Source organism: Phyllostomus hastatus, unplaced genomic scaffold (genome assembly GCF_019186645.2).
Source record: "Phyllostomus hastatus isolate PE091 unplaced genomic scaffold, TTU_PhHast_1.1 phas_contig_150, whole genome shotgun sequence".
Classification (NCBI taxonomy): Eukaryota; Metazoa; Chordata; class Mammalia; order Chiroptera; family Phyllostomidae; genus Phyllostomus; species Phyllostomus hastatus.
Genome location: NW_025333611.1, coordinates 21,042,581 through 21,057,352, shown reverse-complemented (window position 1 = coordinate 21,057,352; position 14,772 = coordinate 21,042,581). Strand labels below are relative to the sequence as shown.

The window sequence follows — 14,772 nt, the reverse complement described above, 5'->3', positions numbered from 1 at the left end:
TGAGGTCCCACGTGAGCAGAGAGGCGGGAGCCAAAGATGACGGATGTGGCCTTGTTTGCACACATTGGATGGCGAGGTCTGAGGAAATGTGCTCACGAAGGTTTCAGAAAAGGGACATGAGGTCAAACAGGCGCTGTTGTGGAAAGATCCCTCTGGGCAGCACACACAGCATGGTGAGGGACAGAGCGGCCTGAATCATGGGATGCACGAGGCAGTTGTTGTCCCCAAGCAGGTGGGAGATGACCGGGATTTGAACTGTCATGGCAGCTGCGGAACTGGAAAAGAGAGTGGCGACCAGGGGGCTAGAAGGGGATGCACAGTGACTGGTGGCAGACTGGAGAGGAGCCTTGGGGGGCGTGGAGACAGGGTCAGAGCAGGTGCTTTGACACAGAGGAGGTGGGTATTCTGAGAAATGAGAAGAAAAATGGGGAAGCTGGTGTCTGGGGTCCCTGTTTGCTCTGGGAAATAGGATGTGGGCTCCTGGGTGTGCCTGGGCAGCCTGGGCCGGTGGTGTCCTGAGGGCTGGCTCTGCCCACCTTGGCCTCTGGCCCAGCAATCCTTGACCCACTGCGGCCCACAGCACCACCCACAATGCCAGAGGGGGTGGGACAAAGCTCGGGCTTCTGCGTCCCATTTTCTGTGCCTGGCGCTCCGGCTTCCTCCCACTCATAATCACCTGTAGCTCCTCTTCCCCTTCCAGGCCCGGCACCGATGCCTCCCCCCCCAGAATAAACTCCCCTCCGGTGTGCTGCCCTGGCGCTCAGAGGGTTCGGAGCACTGGGGCACATCTCAGGGCAGCTGCTTGTCTGGCAGCCTGCCCACCACGCTGTAGCACTGCCTGAGGGGTTGTACCCAACTCCTTCTTCACCGTCCTTTAGCACTGAGCCTGATGGAGGCCCCGTGGGATGGGCTCGACAGGTGTGGCGTGAGTGAGAGCCAGGGGTCCTGTGATCCACTCCCTCTGCTACAGGAATGGTAGCCATTATTCAAAACTTCCAGCTTCCTCAGAGAGGGCTCCTCTCTGAATGAAAAAACAATTGGCCACCCAGCAGGGTAGAACTTCTCTGGGTTTAGTCAGCAACACCCACAGCACCCTCACCTCTAAAGGCTATACGCTCAAAGCTGGACTAAGCCTGATCAGACCGGTGAACTGGAAGTTACCACCTCTTGTGGGAGAACAGGAATCGAAAGAGAAGCTGGGTCATTAATCCTTCAGATCTGCAGGTCCCCAAGTCACTGGTGAGGCTACAGAGTGAAGTGGAATTACCACAGCCCTGGAAACGGAAGCTCAGTTTTGGTGTGGGGTTGTCCAGCTCTGGGCGCGGGAGCAGCCGGCAGGACAGCCTGCAGCTTCTGCCCCAGTCTAGTCTGCTGGGCGGATGCCTTGCCACCGAGGGTGTTACGTGTTTTGTGTATCGTCTTTGCCCACGTGTTTTTAAGAGAAGGATCTATCCCAGTGATTTTCTAATCCAGAGACGAGGCTTTGGCAGCTCAAAGTCACAAGAACAATCAAGATGCAGAAATTTTAGTTGGAAGGTGGGATTCCTGGACGTGAAATGTTCAGTAGTACAACCAGGACAGTCCCGGACAAACTGGGATGGTTGGTCAGCCTAGTTGGAAGGGACTTTCGAAATTATTGCCTAACCCTCTTTCATAAAATAGTCCCAGAGAGGGTGCTGGGCCTGCAGCCCATGTCTCCCACTCGCTCTGCGGGCCTTTCCCTCCACAGCGATTGCTATCAGCATCCTCTGGCCCATAGCCTTCTTCACTTCCATGACTATAGCTACTTACCTGATGCCACCTTCAGCAGGGGATCATCCAGCAGCCACGTGACTGCAAATGTTAGACATCAGGGATGTCGCCGGCTCCACACTCCTGTCCCCATGTCAGGAGAGGGGTCAAAATGAGGAGACCTCTGCAAGAGCCACAGTGTACCCCGGAGTCCCTCTGCCCTACAGAGGCAGGCAGGGTCTGCAGAACTCCTCTGACTTGACCTCTGGGAGCCTCTGTACTCCAAGTAAAGAAATGTTCTTGTCCTAAGTCTGGGCCCGTGGGTCTGCTTCTCTCTCCCCGTTGGTCCCCACCTATACACGGAATCTCAAAAGAAATGAAATCCTCTCCCAGGGCCATTCTTAGCACACAGCTGGGTGAAAGGAGAGAGATTAATGCACAAATGGAAAAACTCAGTGATGAAGGGGACTGCAGACGGCCCCTTTGGCTGTCACCTCCTCTCAGTCCCTGGAGGGATGAGTAGTTAAGTAGGCAAGCGGTTCCCCTACCCAACCCGACTAGAATCAGTGGTCTGAGAGTGCGAGGCCCCGGGGGTGCTGGGTTCTGCAGCCACACAATGCACTCTCCCCGAGGGACCACCAGACCCGGGGATGGACGGGTAGCTACACCTCCACAGACTTCCCAAAGAAGTGCACCTCTCCTAAACCCCAGGCTGTCTGTTTACAAAAGTTGTGTTTTCTTCTTCTCTCTTCTCGTGCCTGAATCTGTTCAGGAATGCCGCATTCCAGCCTTTCTGGGCCGACCGCATGTCACAGTGCCAACTGTCAGAACGCCACACATCCCAGAACGTGGCATTTCTGAGTGAGTCAGGCAGGAAGGAGTGTGGGGTGTTTGAGAGCAAAACCCGACTCCTACCACTTCATCATGGGACCCCCAGGTTCACACCATTGGATGGCGCACCTGAAGATTCTTGAAGGCAATGTACTACTTCCAGGGCAGCTTGGTGAGTGACACAGAGCAGTAGGACCATGATAATAGTGCGGCTACTCTCATCAGTTTTTAATTTATTCGGTCTTATCATAGCCATGCTCTCAACTGATTCTTAAGATATCCTTGCAAGGACAGCAAGGCTGGCAAGGTTCAGAGAGGATCAGACGTCCTGATGCAGGTCAGGCAGGTCTAGAAGCTGAGTTGTTGGACTCGGACACACCGCAGGGCTTTCCCCACCCCACCGTCCAGTGTCTGTCAGCTGTCCATCCTCCTCCTTCAGAAGTGGACATGCTTGTGAATCCATGAAGTTGCCCTGACTCGTCTGAAGCACTGAAGCGGAAGCTTTGAAATAAAGCAAATAAGGATTTAAATGATCATTCAATAAAATAAAGTTTGGGTGACAGCAGATTGCAGGGGCCGAGAGCCAGGCTTTGGAGTCAGTAGACCAGGTTTGCCACTTTCTAGCTGAGCGACCATGGGTAAGTCCCACCAGTTTTCTCATCTGCAAAGTGGAGATAAAGTTAGTCCCTGTTTGACAGGGCCACGAAGGATTAAAAGCAACCACCTACGCAAGATATCTTAGTTTAGCACAGTGCCTGGCAAACATAGGCACTATTTAAAATTTGCTGAATAATGAACTGACACAATTGTCGAGGTTGGGGTATGAAAGGAGACAGGCAAAGTCTGAAGCCAGGGCTCTTAACCTTTATGAAATGCTGGAGCCCAAACATGCCATGTACCTCCCACCAGACAACCGGAGGAAGAGACATTATTGCAACAGTTGGGGGTGCTCCTTCCACACCTGAACCTCCCATGTCACTCACTTGCTTTCCTGGATACCTTTCAAGAGGAGGAACTTGGGAAGGGGGTTAAACCTCCCACTGCAGGAACGTCTCTACTCCAGGGAAGAAATGGGCTGCAAAGCAATTGGGGTGGACCCGGCCCCATTCTACACCCAAGATGGAACATTTCTGTCTTTGGGGCTGAGGGCCGTCACGTGCCATGGCAGGAGGAGACTACAGAGAGGTGCATCGTGAGAACACTGAGGCCCAGACAGATGGAGCAACTTGCTCCAGGCTGCACAGGCAGGCAGTGGCAAGGACAGGGCTGGAACCCTGGTCTCCTGACTCCCAGTCCCCGACTCCAACCACCAAGCCCCTAATTGCATGACTGGCTTTCAAAATCATTAGGGCACAGAACTCACTCAGCATTAAGCTTTCAAAATCCCCACGGGCCCTCCCACATGGTTCCTCTTGAGGACAAAATCACTCAGGGAGAAAAGTATATTAAGAAGTCTTTTGAAATGGTAGAGCAGGGTGTACCCTCCGCCAGGAGCTCCGAAGAGAAAGAGTTGAGATACGATTTGCTCAGTCATCATGTGGGCTCCACCTCTTGTGCAATTTTTATCCCTTTTGGTGCCTGGATGGTGTTGGACGGTGAAATGTCAGGTTTATGAGCCTGATGGTCTCTGATAAGCGCATTTCATATGTCCTCGCAGCAACGCCAAAGGAGTGGCGGCCCGCATTCAGCCGTACCAGAGGTTTGGACAAACAGGTTGCTCCAATCCCCAGCAAGTTCATTATTAGGAGGCGCCCCACCCACCCCACCCATGAATTCCAAACAACGGCTCTATTCTCACTGTCCTTCACAACTAGGTCATGGGCCTGGCTGGGCAACGGATTCTGGAATGGCAGCTCAGAAATGCTCAGAAGAAACTCTTTACATCTCAGTTGAGGAAACTGAGGCCCAGAGAGAAGGGGCTTGTCCAAGGCTACACCATGGGCTCAAGGTGAGAGTTTTGGCTATCTGGCCCGCAGCCTTCATTGATTTGAGCACAGTGGCCTGAGCAGCTCAGATGACAGAGCATCTGACAAAGAACCCAGGGCACCAGGGCAGCAAGGAGCAAGGGTGCTCCTGGCAGACCCCGAGCGAGTAAGCGGCTAGGAGCACTTGGCAGTGAGAAAGGCCTATCCCCTGACAGCCAGGTATCTGAGGGCACGTAGCCAGGTGTTTGCATAACATGAAGCCACACCTACTGCAGACACTCACCGGAGAAGCGAGCCTTTCCCCCTTCGTGTCTGTCTCCCTGTATCCCTGAAGCTAGATTTCCTGAACAGGTGTGTCGCCTGGAGAAGGGACATCTTAGTTTGCAACAGGAGGTGTGTAAGTTAGCTGCAAGGAAAGACAATTCCAAGTTTCAGAGATGAGTGGCATTACTAAAGAGTTTCCTCCTTTTCAGATAACTAAATAGTAGGTGTGGCTGTCTGAGAACACATGGTTCCGGAATTGAATGATCTACAGATTAAGTCTAGAAAGCTTATACCGGGTCATTTGCTGTTGTTGGGATTTGAATTTGAAGTTGGGGAACACCCTTCTTCATTTGTTTTGGTTTCTGTTATCAAGGGTAGGGTCCTTCCCAAATACAGTACTTGGAAAAATGAAACAAAACACAAGCAAAGCAACGAGCCCCCTAAACACTTAATGCTTAGGTGTGGGTAGGAATGATGTGCAGAGCCACAGAACAAATGGTGGTCCTGAAGTCACATTCAGGAGCTGCTAATACAGGAAGACTTTTTTGGTCTCAGAGAACAAAGTCAGCACAGCCACCTGTATGAATCAGTCCAGAAACTACCTTGCTACATGAAGGTACAAAACCTTGAGATTTTCATGAGAAACTAGTGTAAGATGAAAAACAAGCATATTTTCCAGAGAATCAAGTAAAGTTCTCTAATGGCAAAAGCAGGGGCGTTTGACCCTCTCCTGGGCTGCTAGGCTGGGCAATGCTAACATCCATACTGCAGACTCCCCCGCAGGTGCAGGATCAACCAGGCAGGAGTCTGGTAAACACAAGGTGCTCAATAAATGTCTCTCTTGTGAGTAAGGTCAAGAAAGAGAATTTTTGTGGAAATTGAAACTTAAGCAAAAAACATCAGCCTATTCAAAGTTTTGGGGAATGGTAAGGGAAATGCATGCTTGATCTATTTCACTCTGAGGGGCTAATATTGGACCTAATGACCACGGTGCCACTAACACTCATGGTGCGCCTTCTGAGTGCAGGCACTGCGCCATGCATTGCATGTGAATTTCCTCACTTAATCCTCATGATACTGCAATTAGCAAGTAACTGTCATTTGCTCCATTTTACTGGTTGGGTAACTGAGGATTGTGGAAGTGGAAGAACTTGCCTAATAAGTGGCAGAGCTGGAATCAGAGCACAGGCCGTCCTACTTCAGAGCCTATGTCTTGAATCATTATGTGCTGTGGCCTGCCAATCCGAAGAGCTTCTTCTAATTTAGTTAATTAGAGTCCTGGGAAGAGGGTATTTTCTTTTCATCAATTAGCAGGATGCAGACTTCAAGCTCAACGTGTGTTATCAAGGGCTGAAGTTGGGCTTTGACCTGGTTCCAGGAGGGCTGGGGTGCTTCATTTAGTGAGACACAGGGTTCATGAATTCCAGCCCACGTCAGCACCTGTGATGTGACAGGTTCTGTACTCGACGTGGGACATGCAGAAAGAAAAGACCCAGGGTCCGTCCTGAGCATAGTGCAAGGACACAGACCTGTGATAAATGCTACGATGTCATCTGGTAGGTGCCGTGGCAGGTGCATGTGCACATGTGCCAGGTCCCGTGAGCCCCAGAGCCCAAGCCGCAGTGATGTGGTGGTTGTGTCAGTTCATGGGTTATACAGCACAAGAGGCCTGAGATTGAGTCTTGGCTCCTCCTCCATTTAACGACTTGAGTGCTCTGGACAAGTTCCTTAACTTTCTAAGTTTCTGTTTTTATCACCTTTAAAATGCCGACAACAATAGAGTCCATACCTCCCCCCACTGTTCCATGACGGAATGATATGTGTCTGCTCCAGCACGTGGGCCAGTGCATTGTAAGTGCTGCATAAGCAGAAGCCATTAGAAAAGACTGGTCTAGGGCACCAGGGATGGTTCTACATGAGACCTGGGCAGGAAGGGCAAGTCGGAAGTGATTATTTCAGGAGAGACTTTGGACGGAAGCAAGAAGAGGTGAACGTGCATTGGATGCTCAGGGGAAAGGAAAGTTTGCTGAGGCAAAGAGAACCAAGAAGCTGGAGGTGCACGCAGTGTTAAGAAAGAGTGATGAGCCGTAACCAGTACTCTGAGAGTAAGTTTGCAAAGACGGACATACAAAGAGTTCATGGCAGCCTTGTTTGTGAAGGGAATGAAATGTTTGCCTGAATGAGTACACCAATAAGTTAATAAACTAAGAAATAAGTAGAAACCACCTCCGTGTCCATCAAAAAAAGATTAGCTAAATAAATTATACTATAGCCATACACTTTTACAATGATACATATCTACATGTACGTACAAGGAAAGACATCTGTACCATAGGAGGAGGGCAAAGGGGGGAAAAACTGGGACAACTCTAATAAAATAACAATAATTTTTTTTATTTGTAAATTCATGAGCTACAGTACAGAGGAAGTTTTACCAAATGATGTATAGTGGTTGCCTCTGGGGAATGGCGTGGGGTGGGGTTGGTGACGTTTCCCTTTCTACTCTAGAATAAGAAGTATTATTTGGGGTTATCATTTGTATAATACAAATTTTATTAAATTTTAATGCCCCAAAGGAATGAAATAGGATAAAAAAGAAAAGAAGCTATTGGTAGATCACTGGTTTCTCGTGAAAAAGCGGGCTCGGGGCAGGGTGGTGGCACAAGGAGGTTAACAAAGGAGCGGGGCAAAAAGTGGGGTCAGCAAGCGGCTGCATTTCTTTGCCTGTTTGTCAGACAGAGGAGAAGGAGCCAGAGAAAAGAAGCTGGGGCTGTGGCAGAAGCCCTGAAGGAAGGTACAGGGAGGGGCAAGCAAAGGATAATATCAATCCAGTAAAAGGGATACACTTAGTGGGGAAGGGAAGTAGAGGGAAGGAGAAAGGGAGGGAGGGAAGGAAGGAGGGTAGGAAGGAAGGAAGGAAAGAGGGAGGGAGGGAAGAAGGAAGGAGGAAGGAAAGAGGGAAGAAAGGAAAGAAGGACAAAAGGAAGGAAAGGAGGGGAGGAGGCAGGGAGAAAGACGGTGGTTGACACCCTTAAAAGTTCTAAGAAAATATCAGATGACCTCAGGCTTACCATGAAGTGAGCGAGGTAGGGTGGGGTAGGGCAGCACGAGCTTAGGTTGCAGGCTGGAATGAGAGGACCCAGTTTCTGAGGATACTCAGAGGGTAAGCAAGGAGTTCCTCCTCCTCATCACTCCCTGCTAAGAAGCCCCCAGCGGGTAGAGCCAGGTGGCCCTCCCATTCCTGAACTCCGCATTCCAGGTTTCCCGGCTTCCTGGTGCCAGCCCACCCGTGGCTCCCTGGGCCCCCACTCTTTGTTTTCTCTGGCCTCCCTGGGGATGTGAAGGTGAGGAAGGGCAGAGGGTGGGTGGCCTGTGGCTACAGCTACTAACAATGCTGCTTCCGGGTATTTTGTCCCTAGTGGAATAGGATTTTTTGTTGTTGTTGTTAAGGGAGGGAGAATGGTCAAGGCTTTCTAGAGTATTCTAGTAGTGCCTGAAGGCTCTCGGGGCCAAAGGTTTCCCTTTCACCCTGGGTCAGCTGAGGATTAGCAAACCATGTGTCCTGACTTCTCTGTCTGAGACTGTGACCAGCAACTCATTAGTATTAATAATTGCATTATTTCTGAAACCATCCTCAGCAAATGGCCCTTGGAGTGTGAAAGGAAAGAAGAGGAAGGAAAAGAGGAGGAGAATAAAAATAAGACCAGGGAAGGAGACAGTGAGTCCCTAAATCTCAGGAGGCAAAGAAGGGTAGGTGCCAAAGCAGAATGGGTGCCCTCCCTGTAGCCCCCCCGGAGGGTTTGGGAGGCTGGGTGAGGAACGGCAGTCACTTCCTCTAGAACCCTGAGGTGCCCATGCAGGGACCCATCCCCGTTCTCTCTTACTTACAGGCTCTGAGGGGTGAGTGACAGGCTCACAGGCTCTGCTCCATGTCTAAGGTAGACTCGCGGTCAGGAGGAGTGTCCACTCCCACTTGGAGGAGTGGGGCAGGACAGACCTGCTGGGCTGCGCTAAGTCAAAATCTGTACCAGATCAAGTTCAGTGAGAGAGAGAGCAGCCGACAGGCATCTAGCCCCCAACAGCTATTTTGAGAATCAGAAGCCTCTGGGCCAACCAGAACAAGCAGCACAGACCCTGGAGGCACAATATTGTAAAAATGCCAGCCCCAGAAGGAATCGTAAAGATCATCCAGACAGAATACATCCCTCCCTCTTCCCTGTCTCTGGGGCACTCCTTGCAGACAGCATGCTGTATTATAATCTTTTGGCATACATCTACCAAAAAACAAGCAAACAAACAAACCCCCAAACCACCCTATGTTGCACTGCCAAAGCAAGGCATCTAGCTGGGGGCAGATTCACTGAATGTGTGTGAGTGTTCGTTTCACCTAGTCTTACCGCCTCATTTCCTGATGTGAAAAAAATGAGTCCAGAAAGCTGGAGAGACATTCCAAGCTTGCTCAGGCAAACGACATGCTGGCCAAGGGTTTAGCTCCAGGCCAGAGTGTTCAGGCCAAAACATGAACGCTCTGCACAGTGCACAGTGAGCTGGGGAGAATTAGTTCCGACACACTGTACATCCTGTGCAGGGCAGGCTGGCAACTGCTCTTTGGAAACAGCCTTACTGGCAAACGAGGTTTACAAGAGTATCTAGCTGAGGAGGCAAGTCCCCAAAAGATGCTCTGGACCTAAAGTAGAGTAGATGAGGTAGCAGCTTTCCTTTTCGCTTTGAGAAGTGGCCCCACCTCCACCCCAAGGGGAGTGAGTGATCCTTTGAATCTTCACAAATACATTCAGAAAGTGCCTTAAGCAGAGGGAGGTGTCTGGGTGAGTCTCTGGGTTGGGTACCAGGGACGATGAAGGGGTCTGTCTTTGAATGAACCCTTTGTACAAACACCCTTCAAACAGTGCTCAGACAGAGAGAAGGTGAGGTCCTCCTGGAAGATGACCTGCCAACGTGTTTCCCCAGAAACACTAGCCCCCATGTATGTTCTTATGAAGATTTTTCTCTGTGACCAAGAAAGATGACTAAAGGCGGCAGTCTAACCTGCTCTGGGGAGTCGCCATATTCATCAGTGCATTAAAGGCACTGAGAAATCCTACAGTGAGGGGTCAGAGGCTGAACTTTGTCCAACTCAGTATTGCACATAATTATGTCATCCGGGAACACTGTGTCCCGTAGCACGCTTAGGACAATGGCTCTCAGGCTTTTTTGTTCACAGGACACTTTCAAATTCTGGAATTTGGGGCAGCACACTCGAAATCAGCAATGTAGGCAATGTGCATGGGCAGGTCTGGCTTTAACACGGTCTCTCCATGGGACAGTCAGAACTGCATGCTTCCCTCAGTGACCCTCAGTCCTGAGCTGAAGGCGGACTTGAACTTGGCTCTGCCCTGATAATGCTTTCTTCTATATTCCCCAAACCAAGCCCCACCTATTCGAGAAAAGTCTTCCTTGGAATGCCTTGGCATCACCCCACACCTCTTTGCAGCTAGTTGACCCCACTCTACAAGACGTCATGCCGTTCACCTGGCTCAAAGGTCTCCCCACCAGGCATCATTACAATAAAGAATGCTGTGTTCTGGACAGCTGGAGCAAAAACAAGTGTCACATGCCCATGAAAGAAGTTTAGTAGCACATCCACAAATATTTTCAACAGCACAGGCTGGGAGCCCCAGCCCTAGAGGTGGTATTCCAAGAAGTAATCTAGGGGGCTGTTAAGAAAAGGCATTCACGGCAGAGTATCTCAGGCTGGCCCTTGCTTCTCAGAGGCATGGGGGGCAGTGCAAGGCTGCTGGGCCCCTGAGGCCAGTGTCTGCCACCTTCTAAAACACAGAAGCAGAGACTAGCATAGAAATCCTATTAATGTAAGAAATGTCCAAATCTGCAGAGAATTTTTATGAATTTATTTGAGCTGAACTAATGAAGTCCTGAGAAGCAAAATCTCAACAGGCTGGTCCAGAAAACAGCAGTTTTCCTACTTATTTTATACAGTAGAATTAAGGAGGAGACCCAAGGAGGGTCACCTGAAATCTATTGGTAGTAGACGAAGGGGCGGGGGAGAAAGCAAAGCAGGGGCATTCTGGGATTGGATAGAAAGGCAAAATCAAGCCACACAGTCTTTTACATCAGCGATACTGGACAGAAAACATTCACAGCTCCTGCTGGTGGTTCTGTGGACAAAACCAGATGACAAAGAGGGGCTCTGTGGTCAGCGATCCGGTGCCTGCTGCTGTGCCCCGAGGGGTCTGCAAAAGATGACTCTGATATTTCAGAGATGTGTTCTCTTAGATACAAAAAGACAAAAGACAGACTCACTTATGGTGAAGATTGACCTTTGCCAGGGAAGCCATGCGCCTAGAACGTGACTCCCTGCCATGAGCCGCTTTCAGTGAGGAGTTCTTGTGTTCAGACCGTCCTATGCGGTCCCGTTCAGTCCCTGAGTCTGCAGGCACGCTGGCGCCCCCTGAGCTTGTCGGGTTTAGCGTGCGGCCTCTGTGTGTGCGCACAACCCCATTTTCCACTTTCCAATGATTTCAACAGCAAATGTTATGGAAAGGGTTTTGCTGTTTATTTATTTAATTACATGTTTGTGATTTGTTATTTTTTAAAGCAACGTGCCAGAAAATTATGGTAGCCCTTAATTAATACTCATTAGCAAAATTATGATGCATGAAAGGGTATCAGCCAAGAGCACAGACGCCTCTGTATCCTCCTCCTGGCTCGGTTACTAGATAAGCAAGTAGCTTCATCCCTCTGAGGCTCCACTTTCCTTAGCAGTAAAAAGACTGAGCTGGATTAGGTAACTTCTAGAACCTTTTCAATGCTGATGTGATTCTGACTTCCAACAGATGCGAGAAGTAGTTCTAAAATTAATACATAAAAAGTAAATGAAGGATTGTGAACTGTTAAAAAAGAAGGAAAGAAACGAAAGGGGAAAAAGGAAAGAAAATAAACAACAGGCCAAAATCGAGTCATTTTGGCTAAGCCAGGTCCCAAACCAAAACTTACTGACCTAATTAACTAACTCGATTGCAGATTCAGCCTGTTCCAGGAGTGGAATGTTAAATCCATCGGGCTGGATCAGTACTGGTGAGATAACATGTGGGATAAAACCCCTGCCTTCCACCTAAAAGAAGATGACCTGGCCTAAAAAGAATCCTTTTTTTTTTTTTTTGTTAATAACTCCCATGCCCCACCCTCCTGCCTGTAAAAACCTTTCACTCCGGACAGCCCCTTGGAGAGCCCTTCCAGTTGCTCTGCGGGACGCTGCCGTCTTCATGAATCACTTCATAAAGCCATCAGATCTTCAGATTTACTCAGTTGATTTTTGTTCTAAGTTCTTTGTGTGTTATTATCTATTTAGTCTTACAGCATTCCTGTGAGCTAGATGTTATTATTACCTTGTTTTACAAATATTAAGACATGAATTTCATGCTGAGATTAAGGGGTTTGACTGGGACAGTATTATAGTAAGTAGGGGTGCTGGGATTTGAATCCTGACTCTACCATTGATGGATTTTTCAAAATACCAAGCTTAAGAGTATAATAACAGATGCTGATGATATGAACTGCGTGTGAAAGAGAAATTTAAGAAAGAAAACATGAATACCTAAAGAGGGAAGATTTTTAAACTATGCCATAACAAAACCAAATTGTCCAGTGAGAACACAGACTGGAAACTGTATCGCGCATGCCCCAGCGGCCTGACGTGTTGGGCCCAGGGTTGGTAGGTTGCCAAGACGGTGGGATGGTTTCAGAGCTGGGTTCAGGAAGAAATGAAGCTGCAGCGTGGTTCCCCAGAGGGAGGAAGCTGGCAAGCGTCCAACGGAAGGTGGTCTGACCCTGACCATGAAAACTTAGATGCCTTGCAACTCCCAGCTCCTTGGAAGCCTAAAGGTCATCCCATTAAACCTCCCACCCAAAGCAGGAATTCCCTTTACAGCCCCCGGTGGGTGTTTACGCAGCCCTGCCTGAGCATTGCCAGAGCTGTAGCTTGCTCTGCTTATCAGACAGCCTTGTCTATTGCTGGACACAGGAAGATAATAGAAAGTTCCATTCCTCTTAATGAGCCCAAATATGCCTAATGGTGATTTCTACCATGGGCTCTGGTTCTGCCTCCTGGGGACCCCGAAATGATATGTGACCCCCTTTTCTATGATAGCCTTCAGACATTAAGAGAAGCACTGAGTCTTCTACCACCAAACCAGAGCTGGCTCCTAGAGACATTCCTCTTGGGGCAGGTCTTGTCCCATCACCGTTTCAGCCACCGTCCCGCCGGCTTTATCAGACTGGCCAAGGCCCACAGCCTACCTCGGTGTCTGGTGTAGAACCTACTCAGGTCCTGCCTCATGAGAACAGGCACAATGTGACTGATCGTTTGAATGGAACTGAACGAGGAAACTGCAAGAGAAAAATGTGGCAAAAAAATGGACCTTGCATCCTTTACAATGTTGCTCAGACAGCATCCAAATCCAGCTCCAGAGCAGGGGCCATTTTCCAGACCCTTCCTGGAAGAGCCATTTGTCCCGCATGGTGCACCTGGGACACAGGGACACGGACCCCTGATCAGGACTTGAAAGGGGTGTTTTAGGGATTGGCATTAGGACCCCAGTGACAAGCCCAGGGCCTGGCCCACAGAAGCTACTAGATAAACACTGAACAAATGAGTGGGCTTCTTGTGCACCTACTCTCCTAACTGCAACATCCTTCCTTTGAAGGTGAAAAGGGAGAGACAGACAGTCGGGGAGGTGGATAGGAAGACAAAGAGACTGGAAAAAGAAAGAGCACATTAAACAGCCTCGTGAACTGTATGCCTGTCTGTAAAAGGAAGCAGTGTGAGAAATCAGGGCTGGAAAATTCCAGATTCTGGTGCTCCTGCTTGGCATGCAGAAAGTGTGTGTGGCAGAGTTTTCACAGTGCTGGAGCTCCCTGCATTCACAGACACGTGAAGACACTCACCTCTTTCTCTGGCTGAAGGTTGGCAAACACAGCTTTGCCCCCGTCTGAGTAGAGAGACCTAGGCCAAGCCAGCCACCCAAGTCCACCAGGTTGTACCCGGCCCCTTGGCACCCCTCCTTCACTCATTCTTTTCCTCCAGGACTTGCCTGCTCCACTCTGTCCCTCAAACACCAGCAAGGATGCCATTTTGTCTGGCTTTTGTCCCAATTTAGGTCACAAAGGTTTTATAGAGCATGTGTCCTGTGACCAGCTCTGTTCTTAACACTTGCCCTAAAAGAAATCACAGCTGGAGTCCCCTATCCCAGCTCTGAATAGGCTGATGGAGGATGCTGAGATGCGGAGGCCGCTTTGCACAGGGTGTGGAGCCAGCCTCCGTATCGAGCGCTCCCCAGCTCACTCCCTCCAATGCAGCGGAGAGGCCTGACTTCCAAAGCAACCCAAACCTCATCCCTTCCCTGTTCCCCTGCTTGAAACCCGTGACTCCATGCTGTGTTTAGAACACGCACTAAACTCCCCCAGGGCCCGCCAGATCTCCTGCACCATTCCTCTGTCCCATCTCCTGCCCCCCAGCCCCCACACTGGCCAGTGTTTGTCTTAAACCTGTTCTCTTGCCTGTCTCCAGTACACGCTGGTCCTTCTGCCCAAACGAGCTGTCTCCTATTGCTCCATGGACCAGCTCTCCTCCTCCCTCAAAAACCTCAGGCCCTTGAGGCAGCTGTCACTCAACCCTCGGCCAGGTTGCACCTGTTATTCCAAACCCTGAAAGTACCTCTAATCCTTCACTGCACATTTTTAATTATTCATTTAAAAGCGATCTCCTCGGATAGGGCCTAAGCTCGATGAAGCCACAGACTGTATCTGCTGTGCCACAGTCTCTCCCCAGAGCTACAGTTCTTCCACGATGTGGGTCTGGAGGGTATGGAAGTGTTCTAGCCCAGGCAGTGGGCCTGGCTGGTTGCACGCCGCAGACCACTGGTTCCCTCAGTTTCACCAAGTATAAAATGAGGCAGGTAGGCTGGGTCACTTCTGAGGCCTCTCACCCTGCTCCTGTTCTGGGTCC

General features: G+C 49.8%; 1 long non-coding RNA gene across 1 annotated transcript; it reads right to left on the bottom strand.

Annotated features, from left to right (window-relative positions):
- Nucleotides 1-2,711: 2,711 nt before the first annotated feature.
- On the bottom strand, nt 2,712-8,700 carry LOC123813205. Its single transcript, XR_006784691.1, has 3 exons — nt 8,640-8,700; nt 4,771-4,893; nt 2,712-3,063 (listed from the first exon to the last, which is right to left on the bottom strand). It is a non-coding gene; the product is annotated as an uncharacterized LOC123813205 (long non-coding RNA).
- Between the last annotated feature and the right edge of the window lie 6,072 nt (nt 8,701-14,772).